This window comes from Microcaecilia unicolor, chromosome 5 (genome assembly GCF_901765095.1).
Source record: "Microcaecilia unicolor chromosome 5, aMicUni1.1, whole genome shotgun sequence".
In the NCBI taxonomy this organism is placed as follows: domain Eukaryota; kingdom Metazoa; phylum Chordata; class Amphibia; order Gymnophiona; family Siphonopidae; genus Microcaecilia; species Microcaecilia unicolor.
Genome location: NC_044035.1, coordinates 48,153,206 through 48,166,858, shown reverse-complemented (window position 1 = coordinate 48,166,858; position 13,653 = coordinate 48,153,206).

Below are 13,653 nucleotides of genomic sequence, written 5' to 3'. Positions count from 1 at the left end.
AGCAGGATTGTGCTTTGGTGCGGGAGGCTTGTGCTTTGCTTGTGCGCGAGGCTAGTGCTTTGGCGCGGGAGGATTGTGCTTGGCATGTGCGCAAGGCTTCTGCTTTGCCATGGGAGGATATCTAATATCTAAATGTAATAAATGGCATTAATTGTGACTATTTTATTTTTACTTATTTTTTTTCTGTGTGTTAGACAATTATGGATGTAAGCTCACTTACCAGAGAAATGTCCTCTTCTCTCGGAACTTCTCCATGCATCACACAGTTTAAGTTGTGTCATAAGGTCTTTTAGAACGAATCAAGCTTTGGTTTTCTTGTGTGGAAATGTAGATTTTCTGTCCAGTGGCGTAGCCACAGGTGGGCCTGGGTGGGCCGGGACCCATCCACTTTGGACTCAGGCCCACCCAAAATTGTGACACTTGTGCTGTGGCTAGTGGGGATCCCCAAACCTCGCTAGCTGAAGATTTTCTCTCCTTGGGCAGTCTGCACTGTTCCAAATGCAAACCAGCAGCACTTGCCTTGAGCTGACACTGAGACCGGCCCTTCTGCACATGCTAAGTTTTCACACATAGAAAATCACTGAGTATGCACAGCCTACCGGCAGCAGCATCAGTTTGAGGCAAGTGCTACCGGCTGCCGTTTGAAAGAGTGCTGGCTGCTCGAGGCGGGGGAAATCTTCAGCTGGCAGGGTTTGGGGATCCCTGCCAGCTCAAGTATTTAATATTTGTGGAAAGGGAGGGGTGGAGAGAGGAGAAAACCAGAGTGGGACCGAGGAGGGGCAAATTCCATGCCCACCCACCTTGGGCTCAGGCCCACCCAAAATTGGCATCTGGCTAAGCCCCTGTTCCTGTCTAAATCTGGGTTCAGCATAAGGTTAAAGTCACCACCAATTACAAAAGGTTTATCGCCTTCAGATATAATTAAGTCTCCAACTGTATGAAAGAATTCTGGACAATCAGTGTTTGGGGCATATAGGTTTAAAAGAATTAGAGGTTCATCATCTACTGTCAATGACGCTTTAACCCATCTACATACAGTCTTTGTCATATGACAATAATTTAATGTTATCTCTCTTTCTGATGAGGGTGGCAGCACCATTTTCCCCCCCATTGGCAGCAAAAAATATTGGAGGGAGAGACCAGACCGCCAAGACCTGTCGTTTCTTTCTTTACAACATCCGTAAAATCCGCCCCTTTCTTTCCGAGCACTCTACCAAAACCCTCATCCACACCCTTGTCACCTCTCGTTTAGACTACTGCAATCTGCTTCTTGCTGGCCTCCCACTTAGTCACCTCTCCCCTCTCCAGTCGGTTCAAAACTCTGCTGCCCGTCTCATCTTCCGCCAGGGTCGCTTTACTCATACTACCCCTCTCCTCAAGACCCTTCACTGGCTCCCTATCCATTTTCGCATCCTGTTCAAACTTCTTCTACTAACCTATAAATGTATTCACTCTGCTGCTCCCCAGTATCTCTCCACACTCGTCCTTCCCTACACCCCTTCCCGTGCACTCCGCTCCATGGATAAATCCTTCTTATCTGTTCCCTTCTCCACTACTGCCAACTCCAGACTTCGCGCCTTCTGTCTCGCTGCACCCTACGCCTGGAATAAACTTCCTGAGCCCCTACGTCTTGCCCCATCCTTGGCCACCTTTAAATCTAGACTGAAAGCCCACCTCTTTAACATTGCTTTTGACTCGTAACCACTCGCCTCCACCTACCCTCCTCTCTTCCTTCCCGATCACATTAATTGATTTGATGTGCTTACTTTATTTATTTTTTGTCTATTAGATTGTAAGCTCTTTGAGCAGGGACTGTCTTTCTTCTATGTTTGTGCAGCGCTGCGTATGCCTTGTAGCGCTATAGAAATGCTAAATAGTAGTAGTTTTAAGTTTGGCTGACTCATAGTCTGTTAGATGGGTTTCTTGAAAGAAAATAACATCAGGTGAGCGTTTGGTCAGGGAATTCAATTTTTTTTTTCCTTTTAATGGGATTGTTAGTCCTTAACATTAAGGGAAAGTATAGTGAAGTTCATGTAATGTCGAGATTATAAAATGTTGATAACAGCACTGTTGGATCAGATAGCCAGTGAATACTATTGATAATAGGAATTAGAGGTAATGCAACTTGTAATCTGAGCACATAAAAAAAAAACATAACAGTGTATATATAACATGCGCAGTATGTTCCAACCATGAGTTGTGGAGACCCAGATGGTCAGCAACCTCTCACCGACTCCTAGCATAATAGAATACCAGAATGGATAGTGGAAATATCAACAATAAAGACATATGAGCATGTTAATATGTATGTATAACAGTGCTGCAATGCTGATCTAGTATGAACACAATTAACCCTGCAAAGAAGCAAAGATTAGTATATAATAAAGATTTAGGTCACCAACAGGCTTATTTTTGAAAGAGAAGGCCGCCCATCTTACGACACAAATTGGAAGATGGGCGTCCTTCTCACAGGGTCGCCCAAATCGGCATAATCGAAAGCCAGTTTTGGGCGTCCCCAACTGCTTTCCGTCGCGGGGATGACCAAAGTTCCCGGGGGTGTGTCGGAGGCGTAACAAAGGCGGGACTTGGGCGTGCCTAACACATGGGCATCGTCGACCCATAAACGAAAAAAGAAAGGCGTCCCTGACGAGCACTTGGATGACTTTACTTGGTCCTTTTTTTGTTACGACCGAGTCACGAAAAGGTGCACGAACTGACCAGATGACCACTGGAAGGAATCGGGGATGATCTCCCCTTACTCCCCCAGTGGTCACTAACCCCCTCCCACCCTCAAAAAAATTCTTTAAAAATATTTTGTGCCAGCCTCTCTGCCAGCCTCAAATGTCATACTCAGGTCCATCGCAGCAGTATGCAGGTCCCTGGAGCAGTTTTAGTGGGTTCAGTGCACTTTAGACAGGCGGACCCAGGTCCATCCCCCACTACCTGTTACACTTGTGGTGGTAAATGTGAGCTCTCCAAAATCTACCAGAAACCCACTGTACCCACAGCTAGGTGCCCCCCTTCACCTATAAGGGCTATGGTAGTGGTGTACAGTTGTGGGTAGTGGGGTTTGGGGGGCTGAGCACACACTGTAAGGGAGCTATGCACCTGGGAGCAATTTCTGAAGTCCACTGCAGTGCCCCCTAGCGTGCCCGGTTAGTGTTCTGGCATGTGAGGGGGATCAGTGTACTATGAATGCTGGCTCCTCCCATGACCAAGTGGCTTGGATTTGGTCGTTTCTGAGATGGGCATCCTCAGTTTCCATTATCGCCGAAAATCAGAAACGACTAACTCTAAGGACGACCATTTCTAAGGTCGGCCTAAATTTCCAGATTTGGGCGTCCCCGACCATATTATCAAAATGAAAGATGGACATCCATCTTGTTTCGATAATACAGGTTTCCCTGCCCCTTCACGGGGATGTCCTGCGAGGACGTCCTCAGAAAAACTTGGGCGTCCCTTTCGATTATGCCCCTCAATCTGTACTGCAGGCATAATTGTAGTGTGTATACAAGTTAAGGTAAACAAGGTTCAACTTGTGTCAATTTTACTTGGAGATATTTCTTCTAAATTAGATGCCAAAGTGTCAGGAGAAGAGAAATATTTTGTGACATTGTTGTAGGTTATATGCAGTCGTGCTGGGTAAAGAAGACCATATCTAGCATTGATTTCTTTTAGTTTAGGCCGATATTCCAGAAGTTGGTTGCAAGCTTTGACTGTGGCCTTACAAAGATCTGGTAGAAATTGCAACTCTTGACCTTCATATTTAACTGGCACTCGAATGTGGGCACGTTGAAGTATTTCCATTGCTTAAAGATAACGCAGGACTCACATTACAATGGGCCTCGAATATTTGTCCTTAGGCCCTCGTTGAGTCGGCACTCTATATGCACATTCCAATTCAAAATCCTTAGAAAATTGAAGTCCCAGGATATTTGGTATGAATTTCTCTAAAAATTGAATTGTATTCGTGCCTTCTAGATTTTCAGGAAGGCCTAGTAAGCGGATATTATTTCTCCGAGCTCTATTGTTACTGTCTTCCATTTCCTGGTCAAGCAGTGTGATCTTCTTGACTTGTTTCTGCAGAGTTGTTATATTCTCATCTGCCGCTACTTGTTTCGTTTCTAAAGTTAAAACTTTATAATTCAACATAGATAGGTCTGATTTCATGACTGAGAGATCTTCTTTAATATCGTTTAGATCTTCCTTGGTTTCTATTATTAGATCCAGTGCTTTTTTTGTAGGAAAAAAGGTGCTGGTACTCATACCGTGCCAACCTTAAGGGCAGGGTCACTATCTATGGCTCCGCTCCCATAGTAGCCATACCCCCACATTAGCCACATCTATTTTACTAGCCATGGAGCATATAAAAATGTAGCATTGAAAATAGTACACAAGTCCCTAGGCCCAAAACAAGAACCCTGAAGACTGATTATAAACTAATAAAAATGTAGACAAAACAATCAGCTACAACCTTATGCGTGGAAAGGCAGCACTATAATTACACCGGGCTCTAAAACACCAGTACACAACCTAGTGAAACAAAGAAAAAAAAACCAAAAAGGGCTGCAAAATACTGCCTCTTGATCACGCATGAAAAACACATGACACAACAGATATGAAGGCAAAATACTGAACTGGAAAGTTACCTCAAGAATTCAGACACAGCATGCAGCAATACTAGAAAAATTGGATTGAAACTTGCATGCAAAATATCACAGATGCACATTTCCAAAAGCTGACATATTCCAATTAATAAATTCTGAATAAAAAAATGTTTTCTACCTTTGCTGTCTGAGCATTTAGTTTTTCTATTAGCTTTGGTACCAGGGTCTTCTGTTTTATGCAGTGTCTTCTTTCCATTTGATATTTTTTCTCTCACCATGACCACCATCCTTCTGTGTCCTTATGCATCTCCTTCCTTTGTCTTTCCTTCTCTCCATCCTTGTCCAGCATTTCTCCTCTCTTCCCTGCCCTCCACTCCATCCATGTCCAGCATTTCTCCTCCCTTCCCTCCCCTCCATCCATGTGCATCTCCTTCCTGACTTCCCTCCCCTCCCTCCCTCCATCCATCCATCCATGTCTAGCAATTCTCCTCTTTCCCCTGCCCTCCCCTCCATCCATCCATGTCCAGTGATCTCTTCTCTCCTCCTGCCCTCCCCTCCATCCATCCATGTCCAGCGATCTCTTCTCTCCCCCTGCCCTCCTCTCCATCTATCCATGTCCAGCAATCTGTTCTCTCTCCCTGCCTTCCCCTTCTCTCCCCCTGCCCTCCCCTCCTCTCCACGTCCAGCAATCTGTTCTCTTCCCCCTGCCCTCCCCTCCTCTCCCCTTCTCTCCATGTCCAGTGATCTCTTCTTTCCCCCTGCCCTCCCCTCCTCTCCATGTCCAGCGATCTGTTCTCTTCCCCCTGCCCTCCCCTCCCCTCCATGTCCAGCGATCTGTTCTCTTCCCCCTGCCGTCCCCTCCTCTCCATGTCCAGCGATCTGTTCTCTTCCCCCTGCCCTCCCCTCCTCTCCATATCCAGTGATCTGTTCTCTTCCCCCTGCCCTCCCCTCCTCTCCCCTTCTCTCCATGTCCAGCGATCTCTTCTTTCCCCCTGCCCTCCCCTCCTCTCCAGCGATCTGTTCTCTCCCCCTGCCCTCCCCTTCTCTCCATGCCCAGTGATCTGTTCTCTCTCCTGCCCTCCCCTCCTCTCCAGCGATTTCTTCTCTCCCCCTGCCCTCCCCTCCTCTCCATGTCCAGCGATCTGTTCTCTTCCCCCTGCCCTCCTCTCCCCTCCATGTCCAGCAATTCTCCCTGCCCTCCCTCAGCTCCCCGACAGCCCTCCTCTTCATTCTTTCCTGCCCCCCCCCCAAGCATTTAACCTTTTTACTGTCCGTGGCAGCGATGTCATTAAATAAGAAGGCACTGCAGGCTTGCCTCCAACTTCTCCCTTCCCTCTTCACACAGTGTCCCACCTTCTTTGCATTTCCTGTTTCCACGAGGGCGGGACACTGTGTGAAGAGGGAAGGGAGAGGCTGGAGGCGAGCCTGCAATGCCTTCTTTACTGACGTCGCTGCCACAGACAGTAAAAGGGTTAAACGCTTGGGGGGGGGGGAGGAATGGAGCTGAGTCAGGCTGCCGGGGAGGGGAGGAGGAACGGAGCTGAGTCGGGCTGCCAGGGAGGGAGGGGAGGAGGAATGGAACGGAGCTGAGTCGGGAGGGAAGGAGACCTGTGCCTGTGGGGTAGAGAATAAAAAGGTGCCGGTATGCCATACCTTTGCGTACCGGCACAAAAAAAGCACTGATTAGATCTTTAAGGGTGCGGAGGTCTTCCAAAATGGTGGCTGTGTCTGCATCTTCCGATTTTCCAGCCTGCCCTTTTAGCGGTGAGACTGGCTCAGTTCTGTGACATTTGCTGTTCTTGCCAGAAGCCATGAGAAATCGTACTTTGCAGGGTTAGAAAAAAAATATTAATTTGTTGCACATAAAAGAGAGATATTCCTAATGATTGTAGGAGACTTCAGGAGCTCGTTGATTATGCTGCCATCTCCCCTTCCAAATATAACTATAAACTTAACAAAAAAAAAATAGTGGAGAGAAAAGAAGAACTCAGAAGCCACCACTACTTAACCAAAGCAAATTGTGGTAAAGGTTGGTTACATATAATCATAGACCAACCACACACCCCCACCTTCCATTTTCATTTCCAAAATAACTTAATTCCACTTTTCAGATATGGATTATGACTAAAACAACTTTCACAACCAGGTACTTTTACAATGTAGAAGATGCAAAAATTAATAGACTGTTTTCTTCTTCACAAAACATTGAATGATGTCACTTTATTATATGAAATACATAGAAAATATACTCAGCTGGATTTAATGATAAACCAATATGAACTTGAAGCTGTAAACAATTCAGAGTCCAATAAACTTGAAAGATGAAGCATTAATCAAGTTTCTCAAAAATCCCAACAGGGGCTCCATGTTTCGCAAATTGATGCTTCAGGTTAATCAACCATCTTCTTCTAAAACAGCTTTCAAAATGGCTGTGGAAGAAAAAGAATTTCAAAATCTCTTCAAACAAACCACTTGTAGAGTATAATAGATATTGCTAATGGATTGTCTTAAAAACAAAAAAAGGAGGAAAAGACCTAAAAAAAACCCTGGGTGCTCAAGTGAACTTGTCACTGACATCATCACAGCACTCACCTGGTCATTATATCATCACTGGTGAAAAACCTTCTAGAATATATTTTTGTTCTTTTTAATGCTCGAAACATTGTGCTCAACTGAATATGTGAACAACAGGAAAAATACAAAACTCATACAAAAAAAAGTTGTGTATATAAAACAACTTAGCTTCTTGTTTGATCTAGCTGCATAAATCCAACATTTAAAAACTACGTACAATGACGTGAAATATACAGCCTATTTGTTTAGATCAAATTTACCTGATCTTTATGGGCAGAAAATCAAATTCTGAATGAGCTTCAAAATAAAACAAACAAACAAAAAAAACCCACAATCCACTCTGCTGTGATACTTAAGCTCTTAGGCTGAACAGTATCTAAAGTAAAAATCCACTTTTGTTCTACCTAGCACTGCCTGTGATGGGTATTACCCCAACATTCGGAAATCTGTAATTGTTCTAACACAACACACTGAAAAGATTCAAATGTATGATTATATTCCAAACAATGGGACACTAAAGAGCTCATTAGTTGTTGTGCTTTAATGCAACACTTATGTTCTATCAATCTGCTCTTTAAAATTTGAGACATTTATCTTACATAGTGCAGCCCAGATGGACACTGCAGCAAGTAAACAACATTAGATGACTGACATGCCAGTAATTGGGAAGCAAAACTGGTGCTGGGAAGACTTCTATGGTCTATGCCCTGATCATAACTGAATAGATATGGATGGGCTGGAATGTACATTTTAAGGGGCTTCGATGTTAGCTTCAGCACTTTTAGTACAAGACCAGTGCTGGGCAGACTTCTAAAGTCTGTGTCCTAAGAATGTCAAGGACAAATCAAACTCGGGTATATATATAAAGTATTACATACCATGTAAAATGAGTTTATCTTGTTGGGCAGACTGGATGGATCGTTCATGTCTTTATCTGCCATCATTTACTATGTTACTATGTTGTAGCTGTCCTTAATTGGTTTCACTTGCCTGTTCAAACATTTTCATAGAATAAAGCTTCCATCGTAATACTACACATCAAACAATGGCCACACCTTTGGTAGCCTCGAGTGTCATTCTGTTTACATTTAGTGTGGTCCCATGTGGCTGTGTTGCACAACTTATAATTTAAATTCTAATTTCTAGAAAAGGAAAAGAAAATATTCACATCTTCAAAATATGGATGAAGTTTCAACAACTGTAAATGATGCTTGATCTTTTTAACAATTACACCAGAAACTTTGGTATATTTTATAACAAAAGTAAGAATGTCCTGCTGTCCTGGCTTGTCACTATATTGCAATAAAGCATCTCTTGGGTTAAAGAATATTCTTTTTGCAGCCCACTTCACAATCTTAGCTGGGTATCCTCAACAATATAACTTTTTACTCAGTATTCCAGCAAATTTCTTATATTCCTCATCTGTACTACATATACGACAATACCTAAGAATTTGTGAAAAAGGGGTATTTGTTTTCAAGTGATACAGATGCATGCTAGAAAACTGCAACAAAGTATTCCTATCTGTAGGATTAGTATACACTGTGTTACAAAATTACCTTCAGTATATGTAGCCAAAACATCCCAAAAAGTTATAGACTGAAAATGAGACTTATCTTCAAACTTAATAGTGGAATGGCATAAGTACATAAGTACATAAGTAGTGCCATACTGGGAAAGACCAAAGGTCCATCTAGCCCAGCATCCTGTCACCGACAGTGGCCAATCCAGGTCAAGGGCACCTGGCACGCTCCCCAAACGTATGGCATTAATGCAAAATGGCACAAACTAATCTAAAGATGTTGAAGCTCCATTCCACTATAAGAAAATATCATTGATTAATCTCCTTCAGCAGATGACATCATCAAAATACGAGACAAGAATAAAAACACTTGTCCTCATCAACAACAACAACAACAACAAAAAAGATATAAATACGCCTCCATGGGGGCAAAAGACACTCTCTTGACAACTCCCAAAAGCTGTTCATACAATTTTTGATAAAACAAAAAGTAATTCTGACCCAAAACAGTCTCAGTTGTACCAAAAAAATCACTAGGTACCAAATGAGGATGAGGCTTTGGGGCGAGGGGAGAGAAGGAACGAGTCGGAATCATTGAATACCCTTGTGCAAGCAGTTTCAAAAGATAAGTGTTCTTTTGAACTATATACATTCAGAGTAACACCGTGTTGAGTAGCTCTTTTGAGTACCATAGTGAGAGAGATATCTTTAATAATCTACAGATTGAGATACATTGTGTGAAAGAGATTACCACACATTTTTGAAGGTTTTGGCCAATGATGAACAGAGGATCATTATAGATCCGTTTTAGCTCCAATAGATAGTCACATCTAGGAGCTCTGAGAGGCCTTTTTTCCTTCTTCCATATAGAATGATGTTATGTTTGAATACCATTAATTCATTGATCAGTGGAAATTAAGACAAGTGACAGTATCTAAAGACCTTTCTATTACCTCCGCGTCTCTGAGAATCAAAAGTTTCACTGTTTGCAAAATCAGAGCTTAACTATTTGTTGTTTGAAAAAATATTTTCTCCTATTTGTTATAAAAGTATTTCCATGTAACTTCATCGAGTGTCCCCTAGTCTTTGTACTTTTTGAAATAGTAAAAAATCGATTTACTTTTACCTGTTCTACACCACTGAGGATTTTGTAGACTGTTTCTTTTCTAAGCTGGGGAGCCCTAACCTCTTTAGTCCTTCCTCTTATGAGAGGAGTTCTATCCCCTTTATCATTTTGGTTGCTCTTTGAACATTTTCTAATTCCACTTTATCTTTTTTGAGATATGACAATCAGAACTGAATGTAATACTCAAGGTGAGGTCACACCATGAAGTGATACAGAAGCATTATAGTATTCTTAATGTTATTTACCATCCCTATAACTAGTACCCTGTCATTAAAATTGTCCATAGTACCTGAAGCTTGGAAAATGGCCAATTTAATGCCAGTTTCTAAAAAGGGTTCTAGTGCTAATCCAGGAAACCGCATACCGGTAAGCCTGACATCAGTGCTGGGCAAAATGATAGAAAAAATGATAACATTTATTTAATTACCTCCTTTTTGAAGAAATTCACCCAAGATGTACAGTGAGTATAATCTAAGCACAGGAAATAAACAATTACAGCAATAAAGATATTTAAATAACAGTACACATTATGGCATAATATGCTACTTACAATTTCAACACACATTAAAACATCTTAACAGAAAGTATAGAGGGTAAATTACCTGTTTAAGTTAGGATAGCTATTTATGCAGTCTGGCTTAAATAGATAACCTTAACCAGATAATGGCAATATTAAGCTGCTACCTACTGAATATTAAGCCCCTATTGCATTAATATTTGGAAAGTAGAAGCATCTGGACATTTTTCAGAGGTTAAACCTCTAGTCCTTACCCTGTATGAGTAAGCCTGCCCTGCCTACCAGAGTCACTAGCAGCACAGACTGTGGGTAAGAACCAGCTAATGGGAAAACAAATGGGGCTTAATGGGACAGAGTCAACATGGATTTAGCCAAGGAAAGTTTTGTCTCACCATTCGCCGCTACCTGTTGATAAAGGTGAGCCAGTTGATGTAGTATATCTAGATTTTCAGAAAGCTTTCAATAAAGTCCCTCATGGGAGACTCCTGAGAAAATTGATAAGCCATGGGATAGGAAGCAATCTGTTATGGATAGGGAACTGGTTAAAAGATAGGAAACAGAGCAGGGTTTAATTTCCAGTTCTCTAAATGGAGGAAGGTGAATAGGGGAGTACTACAGGGATCAGTACTAGGATGGAAATAGGAATGAAAAGTGTGGTGATCACATTTGCAAATGACAGTAAACTATTCAAAATTGTTAAATCACATGCAGATTCTGAGAAATTGCAGGAGGACTTTACCAGACTAGAACACTGGGTATTCAAATGGTAGTTGAAGTTTAATGTGGAGACGTGCAAAATGATACACATTGGGAAGAACAACACAAATTGTAGCTGTGAGATGCTAGGTTCCACATTAGGAGTGACCACTCAGGAAAAAGATCTTCTTGCCATCATGGACAGTATGCTGAAATCTGCTCATTGTGTGGTGACGGGCAAAAAAACAAGCAATATTAGGAATTTTTAGGAAAGGAATAGAAAATTCTGTATTGCTTCATGGTGTGACCTCACCTTGAGTATCCTATGAAGTTCTGGTCGACACCTCTCAAAAAAAGATATAGCACAATTAGAAAAGGTACAAAGAAGGGTGACCAAAATGATTAAGAGGATGGAACTCCTCTCGTATTAGGAAAGGCTAAAGAGGTTGGGGCTTTCAGCTTGAAGAAGAGATGGCTGAGGGGAGATATGATCGAGGTCTATAAAATTCTGAAAATATTCAATAACTTTGTCAAGGGCTACTGCTAGGACATTCCTGCTCACTTAAAACACATTTAATATTGACCTTTCACTATTTTTCTTTCATGTGAATGTTTGCATTGAAGTCTTTAGATTGTTTCATAAGTGTTTGCTGAATGTTTTGGTTTTTTTTTTCATTTCCATATACTCACAAGAGGAGTGAGTAAAACAAGCTGCAGCTTAGCTGCTGTGTTTGGCAGAGTCTTTGTCTTCTTAGGTGAAAACTTTCTTGGTATATGTAACAAGTTTCAGACTGGGGTCATATAAGGAAAAGGATCCTGTGTCAGTGAATGCAGCTGCACAGGGTGGGAAAAGTGATTGTTGGCCCATCAGCTGTTCCAAACCAATTCAGCATCTAATTACCATTACTTTTCAGGATGTGATTATAGTCATAGGTCATTGATAGCAGGATGTGTGGCATTCTGCTTTGGGTCATCTTTTTAGGGAGGAAGGCAGTATAAGAATAGTGCCATGATTAGCAGGTTCTCTTAGCTATGGTTTCTGAAGGGGTGCAGAGGAGTGTGGTAGCCGTGTTAGTCCACTCTTAAGGTTATCAATAGAAATCAAACAAAATAAAACATGGAAAAGAAAATAAGATGATACCTTTTTATTGGACATAACTTAATACATTTCTTGATTAGCTTTCGAAGGTCGCCCTTCTTCGTCAGATCGGAAATAAGCAAATGTGCTAGCTGACAGTGTATATAAGTGAAAACATTCAAGCATTACTATGACAGTCTGACAGGGTGGGAGGATGGGGTGGGTAGGAGGTATGCATGGGGACTTCACAGTGAGAATCCTGAAAGGTAACTTTAAAACCATACAAGAACGTAAGACCTTTGAAGTCAGAATGATTGAATATTTTAACACCCAACAGAAAGGACTTAACTAGGATCTGAGGTTCCTAGCCCATTATAAACCATAAAGCTGTATTTCTCTGTTGATCACCCCACCCCTCACCTATCCACACCCATCCTGTTAGAATATCAATGATATGCTTTGATGTCCCCATGCATACCTCCTACCCACCCCCATCCTCCCACCCTGTCAGACTGTCATAGTAATGCTTGAATGTTTTCACTTATATACACTGTCAGCTAGCACATTTGCTTATTTCCGATCTGACGAAGAAGGGCAACCTTCGAAAGCTAATCAAGAAATGTATTAAGTTATGTCCAATAAAAAGGTATCATCTTATTTTCTTTTCCATGTTTTATTTTGTTTGATTTCTATTGATAACCTGAAGGGGTGCAGGAAACTTTTACCTGCCAGGAGGGAAATATGATTTATTCCAATTGACTGTTAACAATTTTTATCTGCTTGGTTGAACCACATAACAATCCTCTGTGTAGTTACTAGGTTTTTGTTTGTTTGGACCACTTTGTAGCTAATATTAATATTAATCCAGAAACCTTCATAAACGAACTAGATCCGAACCCAAGGGAATACCCAGAAGACCGTATTTGGAATAACTTCACTCATCTAAGAACTGAAATAAAAGCTCATGCATTCAGAAAATTCTCCCCTGCCCACTGCCAACTAGACACCTGCCCCAACTATATAATGAAACCCCCCCTAATCAATAGGTCACAGAACTCACAGACCACCTTAATTGTCTATTCAAAAAAGGCCTATTCGCACAGGACAGAGGAAATATCCTACTAACTACCATCCCTACAGACACGAAAAAAAAAGTAGAAGACACCTCGAATTATAGACCGATAGCATCCATACCCCTAACAACCAAATTGACAGAAGGCATAGTCGCCAAACAACTAACAGAATACCTCACTGATTTCAACATACTGCACGAATCTCAATCTGGCATCAGATGTCAGCACAGTACAGAAACAATACTAACCACACTCTTGACCAGAATGAAGCAAGAAATAGCAAGGGGTAAAAATATCCTCCTACTCCAATTTGACCTATCAAGCACATTCGATATGGTTGATCACCACATACTACTGCAAATCCTCGACAAGATAGGAATTACAGGAAAAGTACTCTCCTGGATCAAGGGATTTCTGACATCCAGAGCATACCAAGTCAAATCAAACTCAGATATATCTC